General features: G+C 38.3%; 1 protein-coding gene across 3 annotated transcripts in view; it reads left to right on the top strand.

The window, feature by feature from the left end:
- LOC136864416 (fibulin-1) overlaps positions 1 to 12,677 on the top strand; it is a 451,544-nt gene that overhangs the window by 346,156 nt on the left and 92,711 nt on the right. The gene's annotated exons all lie outside the window — the stretch shown is intronic.

Here is a 12,677-nt window from a genome sequence, read left to right as displayed (position 1 = left end):
TACGAATCATGATTATCTTACATGAACCAACTATGCAAGTTAATTTCCCTAGTAACAACAGTGATACTGTCAGTATCATGCTGTGCAAACGAACAAAATGGAAATCACTGTCCTACACAAATGCCATCTCTATGCACTCATTGTGGTAGAGTATTGATATGAAAATTTACATAAATTCCAGGAAAAGTAGGATATTATACTTGTAGATTAACCTGGGATTATATGGTGCCCAGGTAATTGAGGCTTGTATAATTAGTGGTCCTTGCTATTTATACATGTTTCATTGATATTTAAGTATGAATGTATAAGTTTTTCAATGAGTTGAATAACAAGAACTTTTACTTGTAAGTTGATTTCATTTTCATTCCAATTTCACAATCCAGAGTGAATATGCCTTCTTTCACCTCACAGTCATATCTGATATCAGTCATGCTGTCCTAACATCAGTAGTAAGGTGGCAGAACTGTTGGAAAATTGGTCAAAGATTGAGGTGAATGGTATGATCTATTTTTGCATCTAAATTAGACTGACCAGATGTCCTACTTTTGCAATGTCTGTCCTAAATTTGTGTAAATGATGTTCTCCTTTGTAGATTGAAAACTTCAAATGCCCTAATTTTTCATAACATGGCAAAAATGTGAGATTTCATTCTTACATTTGCCTCAAGTCTGTACAAACACTACAAACTTATCATGTTATATATGTGGTCTTTGGTTGAAGAGACTAAGGATTTCCACAAACTTGGGTTGACTACACTCCTAAGCATCTTGAATTATTTGGTTTTGTTTCCAACTTCCATTAACATCAGTCTGGTGAGTTAGTCACCATGGTATGGTCTTTACATGTAATGTGTAAACATCAGTTATATTAAATATTCATTTTGTGCTACATTATAAAGAAGAATGCCTAAATGGAAAGTACTTTCAACTGTGACTTGTAGGAAAGACCCATTTATAAAAAGGACAAACTTGGACAGTGATGTGTCATGTGAAACATGATGGGGAACTTTCAGTGCTGTTCATGGTGGTGCTACCAGCATAACAAAATATTTAGCATCTGCATGCCACAAATCTGCTGAAATAAGTGCAGCAAGTTCCTTGAAGGTGATGACATAGTTCTTTAAGAATACTGTACCATCATTCAGATATCTTGAAATTGCTGCATATGAAGGAGTTTTTGCCTTTCATATGATTTAAAAAAATCAAAAGTTTCCATGAAAATGACTGCTCCTCAAAATTAAGTCGAACATGTTTTTGAGCCAAACTTTTCATGTGCCCCACTAAATGTGAGGTCATTGTTACGGAAGTGTTCGGACATTTTTCCATATTTTCCTATGCAAGAAGTAAAGCAGCAGTTATGAGAGGCACATTGCTTTTCTTTGCTAACAGATGCTTCAAATCACAGACATGTAAAATTATTTCCAATTCTTGTTGAATTTTATTGACCATATAGTAGTGTGGAAACTGTTGGACAGTGTTGCCAACTTATATTTTCAAGATCCAATAAATACTACTAAAAATCCGCTAAAATTCCACCAAGAAATCCAATCTCAAATAATGAGGAATAAAGATGAGCAATAATAATAATAATAATAATAATAATAATAATAATAATAATAATAATAATAATAAGAGTAAAAGCTCTAAAAGCCTTTATGATGACCATGTAAAATTTCCAGCAAACTTGTAATGAGTTCTTGAATTTTTGAAGGGTTTCTCCCCTTTATTAAGGAAAATAGCATCTACTGAAAAGTATAAGGAATTGCAACATTACTTTGCTTTGTCCTTTGTTAAGAGTCTGAATAAAAAAAATGATATACTACTCCTCATAAGTAAAATCTCTAGAAGCCAATATGGTGAAAAAATATAATTCCAGCAACCTTATCATAAGTTCTTAATATTTGGAAATGTTCCCCCTATTTATTATTAGCATTGTCTGAACAGTATAATAAAATGTAACATAATTTTCTTGTCTGTTAAGAGCCTGAATAAATTATGCTATAAAATTATACACTACATAAATAAACATACTTTAATTCAGAACTATTTGGTACTCCTAAACATACTTTAGGTGTATGGATAAGTGTCTTCTTTTGGCCAAAAAGAAATTTGGTCAACCTAATGTAAAGGAAAGTGTCAAAGGAAAACAATCTAAGTTGCAAAGTTGCATTGCTACAATACATCATCATGCCACACGTGGTTAACTGTAGGTCTACATATCATTACGTGCTAGCCCTGTGGTAGTCCCTTTTGATACTTCATGTAATCCGATGACCAGGGATCCCCCGACCGGCTTGGAGGATGTGTTGTTCTTGTCGGCTGGTTTATCTGTGAATTTGGGGGAAATGCAATGAGAATGTTCTGTCTCTAGCCGTATTGCAAATATTCTGATGCACATCACCCAAGTTATGAAAAGGAGGCTAGCCGCAGACAGTCAGTCGGTATTGAACTCTGTGATAGAGCCAGTGTTAGATTCAGTGAAGGACTCGGTGTTGGAGTCTGAGTTGCACTGAGTGTGATGGGGTTCGGTGGCTGGGCTGGGATGGCAAGGTGTTGGCTGTGACCACTGTCTCACCGTGGTCTGACAAGGACTTGTTATTGTTGTATCAGAATGGGACTGCTATTGGTTGCCTTCAGTATTCCACAGGAGTCAGTTTATCGTCGTGTATGAAACGGAAGACTGTGTGTATTGCCTTAGAGTAATGTGTGCATGTACTTCTGTGGACTGAGCCAGCAACTAGAGCAGCTATTGTGAATGTAATTGGAACAGTGTTAATGGTCGTTTTGTGAGTACTGCCCTGCTGCTTAGCACTGTTGAGCTCTTGTTGTTTATTTGTGCACTATATGCAACTGCGTTTACCACTGGCATCAAACCAAGGAGGAGTCGTCGTGTGTTTTATGGTCAGCAGCCTGTGTTCAAACCTACCTGTCTGCACACACCTGCGGAGTGGGATGACTGGACTGGTAGGTGAAAATAAAAGGCCCATCAATCAGGCTTATAGTATCCTTCAGGTAAAGACTGTCCAACTTGATTCCTGCTGTAAGGGACTTGTAAATAGGCAGCAATTTGTGAGTGTGGTTATTCATGGTTTAATAGAGTTGTGTGTGTTAATATATGTGTGCATTTATTGGGTCATCCCATAATAAATTAGAGTAATAAAACAGACGGTGTTTGTTTGTAACAAAACTGGTGTCATATGTTAGAAATGACCCCATGTGTGATACATCATTGTAATCGGTGCGAATCAGAGGACCAGATACTGCAGGTTTCGACTGCCATCGGGAGAATTTCAGAACATCTGTACACACACATAAATTGTCCGATTTTCCCCTTGTGTTAATTTCTGCATCCAGCTGAGGTCAGAGGCCACACGAAAATGGAGGCTCAGTTTAATGCGCTATTCGATATGATGAAGAAGATGGTAGAAAATCGAAAGAAGATGAGGAAAGGCCACTCGACGATGTTGAAGAAGATGGAAGAAGGCCACCAGAGAATGATAAAGAAGATGGAAGAAGGTCACAAATAGATGATGGAGAAGTGGGAAGAAGGCTATAAAAAGATGAAAGAAGTTCAGGAGTGGATAGTAGAGAATTTGGAGATGATGCCAAAGGAGATAAAAGATGCTCAGAAGAAGATGGAAAAAAAGACAACCAAGAGAAGGGAGAAGATGGTCAGAAGAATATGGAAGATGGAAGGAAGAAGAAGGAGGAAAATGATCAATTAGGAGAAGACAGAAGACAGTCAGAAGAAGATGGAAGATAGCCAGAAGAAGACTGAGGATGACTAGAAGCTGGAGGATGGCCAGAAGAAGTCAGAAGACCATCAGGAGAAGGTGGAAAATGGCCAGGAGGTGATAGAGAACCACAAGGAGAAGACAAAACACAGTCTTAAAAAGACGGAAGATGACCAGAAGATGGAAGATGGCCAGAAGATGGAAGATGGCCAGAAGATGACTGAATATGGACACAATAAGATGGAGGATGACCAGAAGAAGTCCCAAAGACCTTGTCCAGAAGACTGAAAATTCTGTTCCAGGAGGGAGGCCGAACACGAACTTCCCTCCCGATATATACCATTGAAGTTTGAAGGAAACTGGAGCCATGATGTTTGGATGGAAATGGAGGGGGATCATCACCTTCCTCTTATTGATCTAACTTACCAATCTCCAGTAAATGACACCAAAGGATCTACACCAGTGAGGACACAATGTAAAAGAGAACTGCAACTACCCGGGGACCGAGCTCGATAGCTGCAGTCGCTTAAATGCGGCCAGTATCCAGTATTCTGGAGATAGTAGGTTCGAACCCCACTGTCGGCAGCCCTGAAAATGGTTTTCCATGGTTTCCCATTTTCACACCAGGCAAATGCTGGGGCTGTACCTTAATTAAGGCCACGGCCGCTTCCTTCCAACTCCTAGCCCTTTCCTGTCCCATCGTCGCCATAAGACCTATCTGTGTCGGTGTGACGTAAAGCAACTAGCAAAAAAAAAAAAAAAAAAAAAAAACTACCCGTGGATTTAGCGTTTGCCCGACTTGAGAACCATCCTGCCCTGACCGATGAGTACTGCCTGGATCTGACAAGAAGACCAGAGGATCCACATGCCACTGTACAGAAGAATTTGAGCATAGAGAGCGACCAATTCAAGGTGCAGTATGACCAATGAGTGGACACCACCGGAAATAATGAGAACGACATAGGGTAGCTGTATAATCCTGTAAGGATTAGAGATTTGTTTCTCAAGCTCCAGAGGATGTGGAATGGAGCTTATCATGTTCTGTTCTGAGGGGATTAAATGACATCATCTACCGAGTATGACAAAGACCAAGATGCAAGATGAAGGTGGTACATCTAAACTGATGGGCCCCCATACCAGAAAGCAGCTGAGATTATAAATTATTGGGACGATCACCTCTGAAATGGGGGAAATGGTACATACCAGCCCTGTGATAGCCCCTTTTGATACTTCCTGGAAGGGACTAGTGAGTCAGATGACCGAGGATCTCTCAGCCGACCTGGAGGGTTGGGCCAGTTTTTCCATGTGGTGTTCTTGTTGGCTGGATTACCTGTGAGTTCAGGGAGATAAAGGGAGAATGTTCCATCTCTAGCCACATCGCAAATATTCTGTTACACATCACCTAAGCTGAAAAAGGAGGTTAGCCATGGACAGTCCATTAGTTTTGGACTCCATGGTGGAGTCAGTGAAGGACTCACTGTTGGAGTTGGAGTTAGACTCAGTATGTCGGGATTCGGTGGCTGGGCTAGGGTAATAGGGTGTTAACTATCACCAGTGTCCTGGTGAGGTCTGAATGAGGAGTTGTTGTGTTGGAGTGTCCACTGATTATTTGGACTGTGACTGCTGTTGGCTGCAATTAGTGTCCCACGGGAGTCAAGGTATCACTGCGTATGGGACGGAATACTGTGTGTACTGCCTTAGAGTGTGTGTGTGTACTTCTGTGGACTGAGTCAGTAACTGCAGCAGCTATCATGAGTATAATTGGAACAGTGTTAATGGTTTTTTTGTGAGTACTGTCCTGCAGCTTAGCACTGTTGAACTCTTGCTGTTTACTTGTGCACTGTATGCAACTATGTAAATCACTGGGGATGAATTGAAGGGGTCGGGGCAAAAGAGTGCCAAGCAACATTTTCTTAACTTTAAGGGAGAGCAGTTAGAAAGTTTGTTCAAATCGTTATATCGTACCATTCACGGGAATGATGTAATAATAGCTTTGAAAGGTTCAGTAATATTCATTGTATGTGATTTGTAGACATAATTTCTTTTGGGCTGCTATTTGTAGAGTAAAAGTCAATACTTTTAATACCACGTCACAGACTACTGTGGCTTGGCACTTTATTGCCCCAATGGGAGTGACACTTATCTTAGGAATATTATTTTATGATAATGAAACAATGTCTGATATTTCAACTATTTTAATCAGAAATGAAAACTAACACCAATCTTCAATTAAAATAACATTTCCACCAATAATATTTAAATTGGTAGCAGTGAAAATCGGGGTAGAACTGGCAACTGAAAAGAAAAAATTTAAATAAATCAACATAAACCCATCACAGAAAAATGACTGTTTGTATCTTTTAACTATGATGTTCTTTTAAAAATATGGAATTTAGGGACTTATAACTGCACATGCATAACATTAAAACTAAAAGATCAGCTGCTCCTTTCGTACACTTCTTCAACTTCATTAGTGTCTTCAGAATCAGGAATCAAGCTGAGATAAAACTGGTGATGGACAGGTGGGACATAGTCCAGGAGTTTCAGCACATCTTGCAGTTTATTTTTCTTTATTTTTCGCACAGTAGTGTACTTTCGTTTCAAGCTCAACGTTGTGGCGTTGCCTCTTTTTTGCACGCTACAGTCTTCAAAATCCATATTCACTCTTGTTTTTAGTTTGATAAACCATGGATTACTTGCTTCAAATTTGATCAAATTACGTCTGTGAATTTAAATTCCATGCCACTTACACATGTTTTTTTTACTGGTGTTCAGGAGTCCAACTTTTAATGCTGCCAGGTCATAAAAGTCGTCTTGTTTCATGTCTGTTACACTGAACTACTTCTTTCTCCCACATTCTTGAATGATACATTTCTAGTCGGCAGCGTCGTACACAGGCGGTTGATTTCGTTGGTACTTCTCAATTTTAACAAAGTCTCTATCAGATGGCAAGAATGTGTGGCCAGATGTTAAAAGCCAGTGTTCGATCTCATTAAATCGTTTAGTGTGAATTAAATAAGGCCAGAGTGCCATTATATTCCAGTTTTTATTCTGGCCCCCGCAGTTATCAGAAAAAATCACAAGCTTTTTAGCATCGACGGCGTTTGTTTTCAGATACTTCAAAACTCCACTACCTATTTCGTCACTGCATTGCCTACAATACTCTTATCCCACAAAAACATGCACACTAAGTCTTTACCAGTCTACATTGTATGTCCACAATTTCCGTACCTTGGCTCTCCTTCAGGTGTCCTGTATCTCCGTTTTACAGAAATAGCTCCAATACATCCAAATAAATAAGCATTTTGCTTATCAAAATCAGCGAGATCCCAAAACCCATTAAATATTGACAATATCTGTTGTTCTTCAAGTTCCTCCTGGAACAACTTTTCCGGTCTTACGCGCTACATATTCTCTTCCTTCGTTTCGCCTCTTCTTATTCATCTGTATCTTAATACGTCTATTTCTCTTCCTAGAATTCAGGCCGTTCTCAGGCGAATAGTATTAAACATTAAACATTGAACATTTCTTTATTGCCCACCCTAGTTTACACCTTCGGTTTACAGGCAATAAAGACAACAAAGGCAAACATACAAACATATAATATCTATTATAACTCTCCTAAAACTACCTAACTACCTCACTAAATCTACTACGATGCTCTTAACAAGGGCGGATGACCTATCCACATGTTAGGGCACCCACTAGGCTACATACACAAACAAAATCTATTCTATTTTTCAACAAAACAAAGCAAAAAAGGAAAGAAAAATCACAAAAACACACTTACTAAATCTACTACGATGCTCCTAACAAGGACGGATGACCTGTCCACATGTTAGGGCACCCACTAGGCTACATATACCAACAAAATCTATTCTATCTTTCAACCAAATAAAGCAGAGAGAAAAAAGACAAAAACTAAAAAAAACCACACTAAAACACAAACTAATTTGAAGATGCTGCTGAGGCGGATCTCTAGACCATCAACTGCACCTCGCTTCACTAAAACTTAAATTTCTACTCTCTACAACTACCTAACAAAAAGAAAAGGCACACCTGGCTGATCGCGGTAACCTTGGTGATGAGGGAACGCCTTCCTGCCGTCATACCGCTCTCAGCCACACCCGTGGGTCAGATATCGTCCCCACCTAAACCTCTATGACAATGTGATTCCCTCCCCTTCTTTGTGTGACGAATCGCCGACGTGGAAACCGGACCGTCCAGCGATTCGTCACGTTCTTATCTATTGTCCCGCCTACTAATGTAATCTGGTCGTCTTGTTACACATTGCCTCTCCCATCTTGAACCTCCATTTTCTTTATGTACGGACATGTTTGTTTATCTCACTTTAGGATGGGTCGGTTTACCCCATCCTTCTCCTTATATTCCCTACTCCCTCTCTAATTCACATCTTTTTGTCTCTCTTCTTCACTTACACCTATTCATCTACCTTATAATAACTTATCCACTATATTTACAACACTATGTCTTAGAGTTTGTTTTCTATACACCATTGGGCAACACTGGACTGTCAACACTTTTAGAGTTTCCTTAATCCTCACCGATCTTTCATCCTATTTATATCTCTTTTTTAAACCACTAATTGATTACACATTTCTTTAAATTACCAATCTCGATGTACCTGTTTATCCTATTAATTTTATCTATTCACTATGATGATCTAATGATAATCTATTTCACTTTTTTTTCACCAAACTTGTCCACAAATCAACAATTTCTCTTACACGCCATAGTTCTTTCCTCATATTTACATCACTTAGTCTGATAAAACCATTCTCTATTACACATTTCTATACATATCTATTATAGTTAGCACACTTCTTTCTTATTTTCAACTCTTTGTCTTAAAATTATATATCATAACATAGATATATATATATACACATATATATATTTTTGCGTCGCGTAGCCTAAATATCCTACATTATTCATATTTCCAACACTATACTACAATCTTTTCTTTTTAACAATTATTATCTGGAACATAACACCTTTCTATTGTTCACTTAATTTTTTTACAAACCTGGCTCTAACCAAATTTAAATATTTTGATATGTTTGTTTCTCTTTCCCATTCTCTACATAGCCACGTCGTCATCTTATGACCCATTTCTACATTTTCTATTTCTTTCTTATTCAACATTTTCCTTTTCATCTCTTCTAATTCGCTACATTTAGAAAAAATATGCATATCCCACCATGACTCTCCAGATAAGATACATCTATCTTTGTTTTCTCGACCTATCCATCCTAAATTTTTTGTAATTCCCAAAACCCACCAGTATAATCCTCTTTTTCTCCTCCTACCCTCAAATTCGGTTCTTGGGTTCGTAGTTTCTACTAATTTGTGTAAAACTGATAATGAGTCTCTTTCCCTACATTCCATAATTAAAGTCTGTCTTTCTACATCAGCCACTCTCTTTGTTACTTTTTTCAATACCCAATCTTTCTTCTCTCCCCATCTTACCCACCATTCTTCTAATCATAACCTTCGTAATTTGTTTTTGCACTTATTCACCCAGTACTCCTCGCTCTCCAAACTTTTCTGGAAACTATACACCTCTTGTAATAAAATTCCTCCTTTTCCTTCTTACAATCTCATCCAATACTTCATTACCCTCTTTGCTGTAGTGATATCTATCGATTCTTTACATACTACTCTAGTCCCTACATTGGCTGTACAGTTTGGAACCCCCATCATAATCTTACTAAATTTAGCCACCACCCGGTTTAATTCATTTCTATTCTCCTCCAATCCCCACACTTCTACTCCATATAACATTTTTCCTTTAACCATTGATTGAAACACCATTCTTTGAATTTTGTATTAAATATCCGGGAGTTTATTTTCTAATACCCCCCACTATAGCCAATGCTCCTCTCCCTTTTAATTCAGCTGTTTTGATCTGTTCCTTCCATGTTCCGTTGCTACTAATTTTCACTCCTAAATACTCATTTTTTTTCTGGTCTGATTTCTTCTTGTTCTACAATCCAAAATTTATTTTCTTTCTTATCTTTCCTTTTCCTGCATACCATTATTTGTGTCTTCTGTACATTTATTCTAAGTGCCCATCTTTTTGTATATTGCACCACCTCTTCTAGCCCTTTTTTCAACCCCCGTGCTGTTAGTGCCAAAATCAATAAATCATCCGCAAATAACAGTCCCGGTATTTCCCGTTTGCTTATCCAAAGATATTGCCAACCCTCTCCTTTATGACCATCTAGTATATTGTTTATAAACAATAAAAATAATATCGGTGACAGTTTACAGCCTTGTCTTACACCCCTCTTGGCTTCAATACTCTTACTCAGTTCACCCCCTTTTATTTTAATCGTCACCATTACTTCTTCGTATATTCCTTCCATTGCCATTCTCATTTTCGTTGATAACCCAATATCCCTTAGCCTAGTAAACAACGCTTCCCTGTTCACTGTATCGAAGGCTTTCTCCAAATCTATTGCTGCTACATATAATCTCATCCCTGCTATCCTGACATATTTCGTAATTAGGGTATCCAAAATCCATATATTATCCACAGAAGTTCTCTCTTTTCTGAACCCATTTTGATACTCAGAAATCCTTCCATACTTCTCTGCCCAATTTAAAATCCTATTGGTTAAAATTCCTGTGTATACCTTCGATAACGAATCCAGGAGTGTTATCCCTCTGTAATTGTTAGGATCACTTCGACTCCCTTTATTCTTGTAAATGGGACATAATACTCCTTTTCTCCATTCACTAGGAAATTTCGCCAATTCCCATACCTTGTTAAAATATTTAACCATCACCTTCAACATCGATTCGTTTGTCCCTACTTCCTTCCATACTCTATTATTAATACCATTTGCCCCACCCGCTACTTTTGTTTTTAATTTACTTATCACACTGGTTACTTCTTGAATTGTTATTTCTCCATTTAATAACTGTACTCCTATTTGCAAATCTCTTTGTATAAATGTCCTATTTTTTCCCCATGCCAGTCTCCTTTCTCTCTCAAAAGACCTGCAAAATACCCTACCCACTCGTTTTCTTCTATGCTTGTTCCCTTCCCCGTAGGCCTAGTTCTCTTAAGTTTGTTTATGGTTTCCCATATCCTCTCAAATCTTTTCTCTTTGCAATATCTGTTTACTCTTTCTGCTTCCGTCTCTCTCCAGCATTTCTTTTTCTCATTCAGTAGCTTCTTGTATTCTCTTCTTAATTTACAATATTCCTCTCTTTTTTCTTGTTTCCCTCCTTTCATAAACTTTGCTAGTGCTGACATAACTATCTCACGTCCCCTCTGGCAATCTTCATCGAACTATCCCGTGTATCTTTTTCTGTCTCCCTCCTCTCTTATCTTCACTTTCTTTCCCACCTCCCATACTGGGCACTCTATTATTTTTAAAGCTTTGTCTATGTCCTCTTCTTCCAGCATTCTTTCTGCTTCTACTCTTATACTATCTCCCCTCTCCCTTAGCTCCAATCTCAATTTCTCAATAGTAGTTTCATTCCAAATAAACTTCCATATCTCTTTATGCCTCATGCTTTTTCTTAACCCTCTCTTTACTTCGCCATTTTCCTCTCTTAATTTTATCTTAATGGGCATGTGATCAGTTGACCCACATTCTACCACCTCAAAATTTATTATTTTCCTTAAAGCTGTTTCCGAGCTTACTCCTATATCTACCACACTCCCTCCCTTCGATGTAATGAATTTCAATTCTCCCGTACTGTCTCCCTTCATCCAACCATTTAAAATATATAATTTTTCTATAGAACATAATTCTAGCAACTTTACTCTATTACTATTTGTCTCTTTGTCCTTACTGTTTCTTCTGTATCCTCTCACTTCAGTATCCTCCCTCCCATAATTCGGTACCCTATTGCTCACTCTTGCATTCCAATCTCCTATTAGTATCATTCCATCTTCTACATATGTACCTTTAATTTTATTTATTTCTTTAATCAAATCTTCAAAAAAATTCTTATCCGCATAAACTGAATCCTTAGGATGGTTGTACAAGAGAGCTATACAAATTGACTCCTCTTCTCTTCCCATTTTAACTCTAAACCACACCAATTCTTCTAGTTCATTCTGGATTCTCTCTACTCTCCCTACTATCTCATTTTTTATTAAGACAGTTATCCCTCCCGGATTCCTTCCCATACTCCCTATTTTTTTTCTTAGTGACGTTAACTACTCTATACCCATCCCATTTGATTTCAATCTCTTTCCCTAACCAAGTCTCTACTAGGACAATGATCTCAAACTCGTTGACTAATTCTTCTATTTCTTTATTTCCTAGTTTTCCCATCAACCCCTCGATATTCCACAACCCTATTGTCATCTCTAGTTATTTTTCCCTCCTCCTCTCTGCTTCTGTACTTCTCCACTTCCACCCCTACTCCTTGTCACTCTTTCTTGTAAGTCTTCTCCATTTCTATCCCCTTCTTCATTCCTCTCGTCCTCCTTCCCTTTCTCCGTGCCTACGCCTTTTTTCTTTCCCCATAAATCCTTCAAACTTAATGATCTTTCCTTACTTAATACCTGTCTTCTCTCTATTTTGTTTTCTGTATTCCTTTTATTCGGTGAGGATGTATCCTTACCCTGGCTCCTATTGTCTTCAATTACACTTTTCATTCCACTCAGCACCACATGTGACACATTACTTACTTCCTGTGTCTCTACGCTTCGCTGACTCTTCAAGATCTCCGCAGTCCCGACCATCTGTTTGCTGGCTCTGCTGGTCAGCAGCTCTCTACTTTCTGCACCTGATATGCTGTGGACTTCACTCACTTCCGTAATATCACACTCCACTACGTCACTACCACTTTTCCTCGTGACCTTCCTTGCTGTTCCCTCTGCCGTCCCGGGCTCCTTCTGTTGTTGTAAGTGATCCTCATCAAGTTTTTTTTAGCTGGTTTACTCCCCATATACGAT

This window comes from Anabrus simplex, chromosome 2 (genome assembly GCF_040414725.1).
Source record: "Anabrus simplex isolate iqAnaSimp1 chromosome 2, ASM4041472v1, whole genome shotgun sequence".
Classification (NCBI taxonomy): domain Eukaryota; kingdom Metazoa; phylum Arthropoda; class Insecta; order Orthoptera; family Tettigoniidae; genus Anabrus; species Anabrus simplex.
Note: the sequence above shows the minus strand (reverse complement) of the source record. Positions and strands in the feature narration are given on the sequence as shown.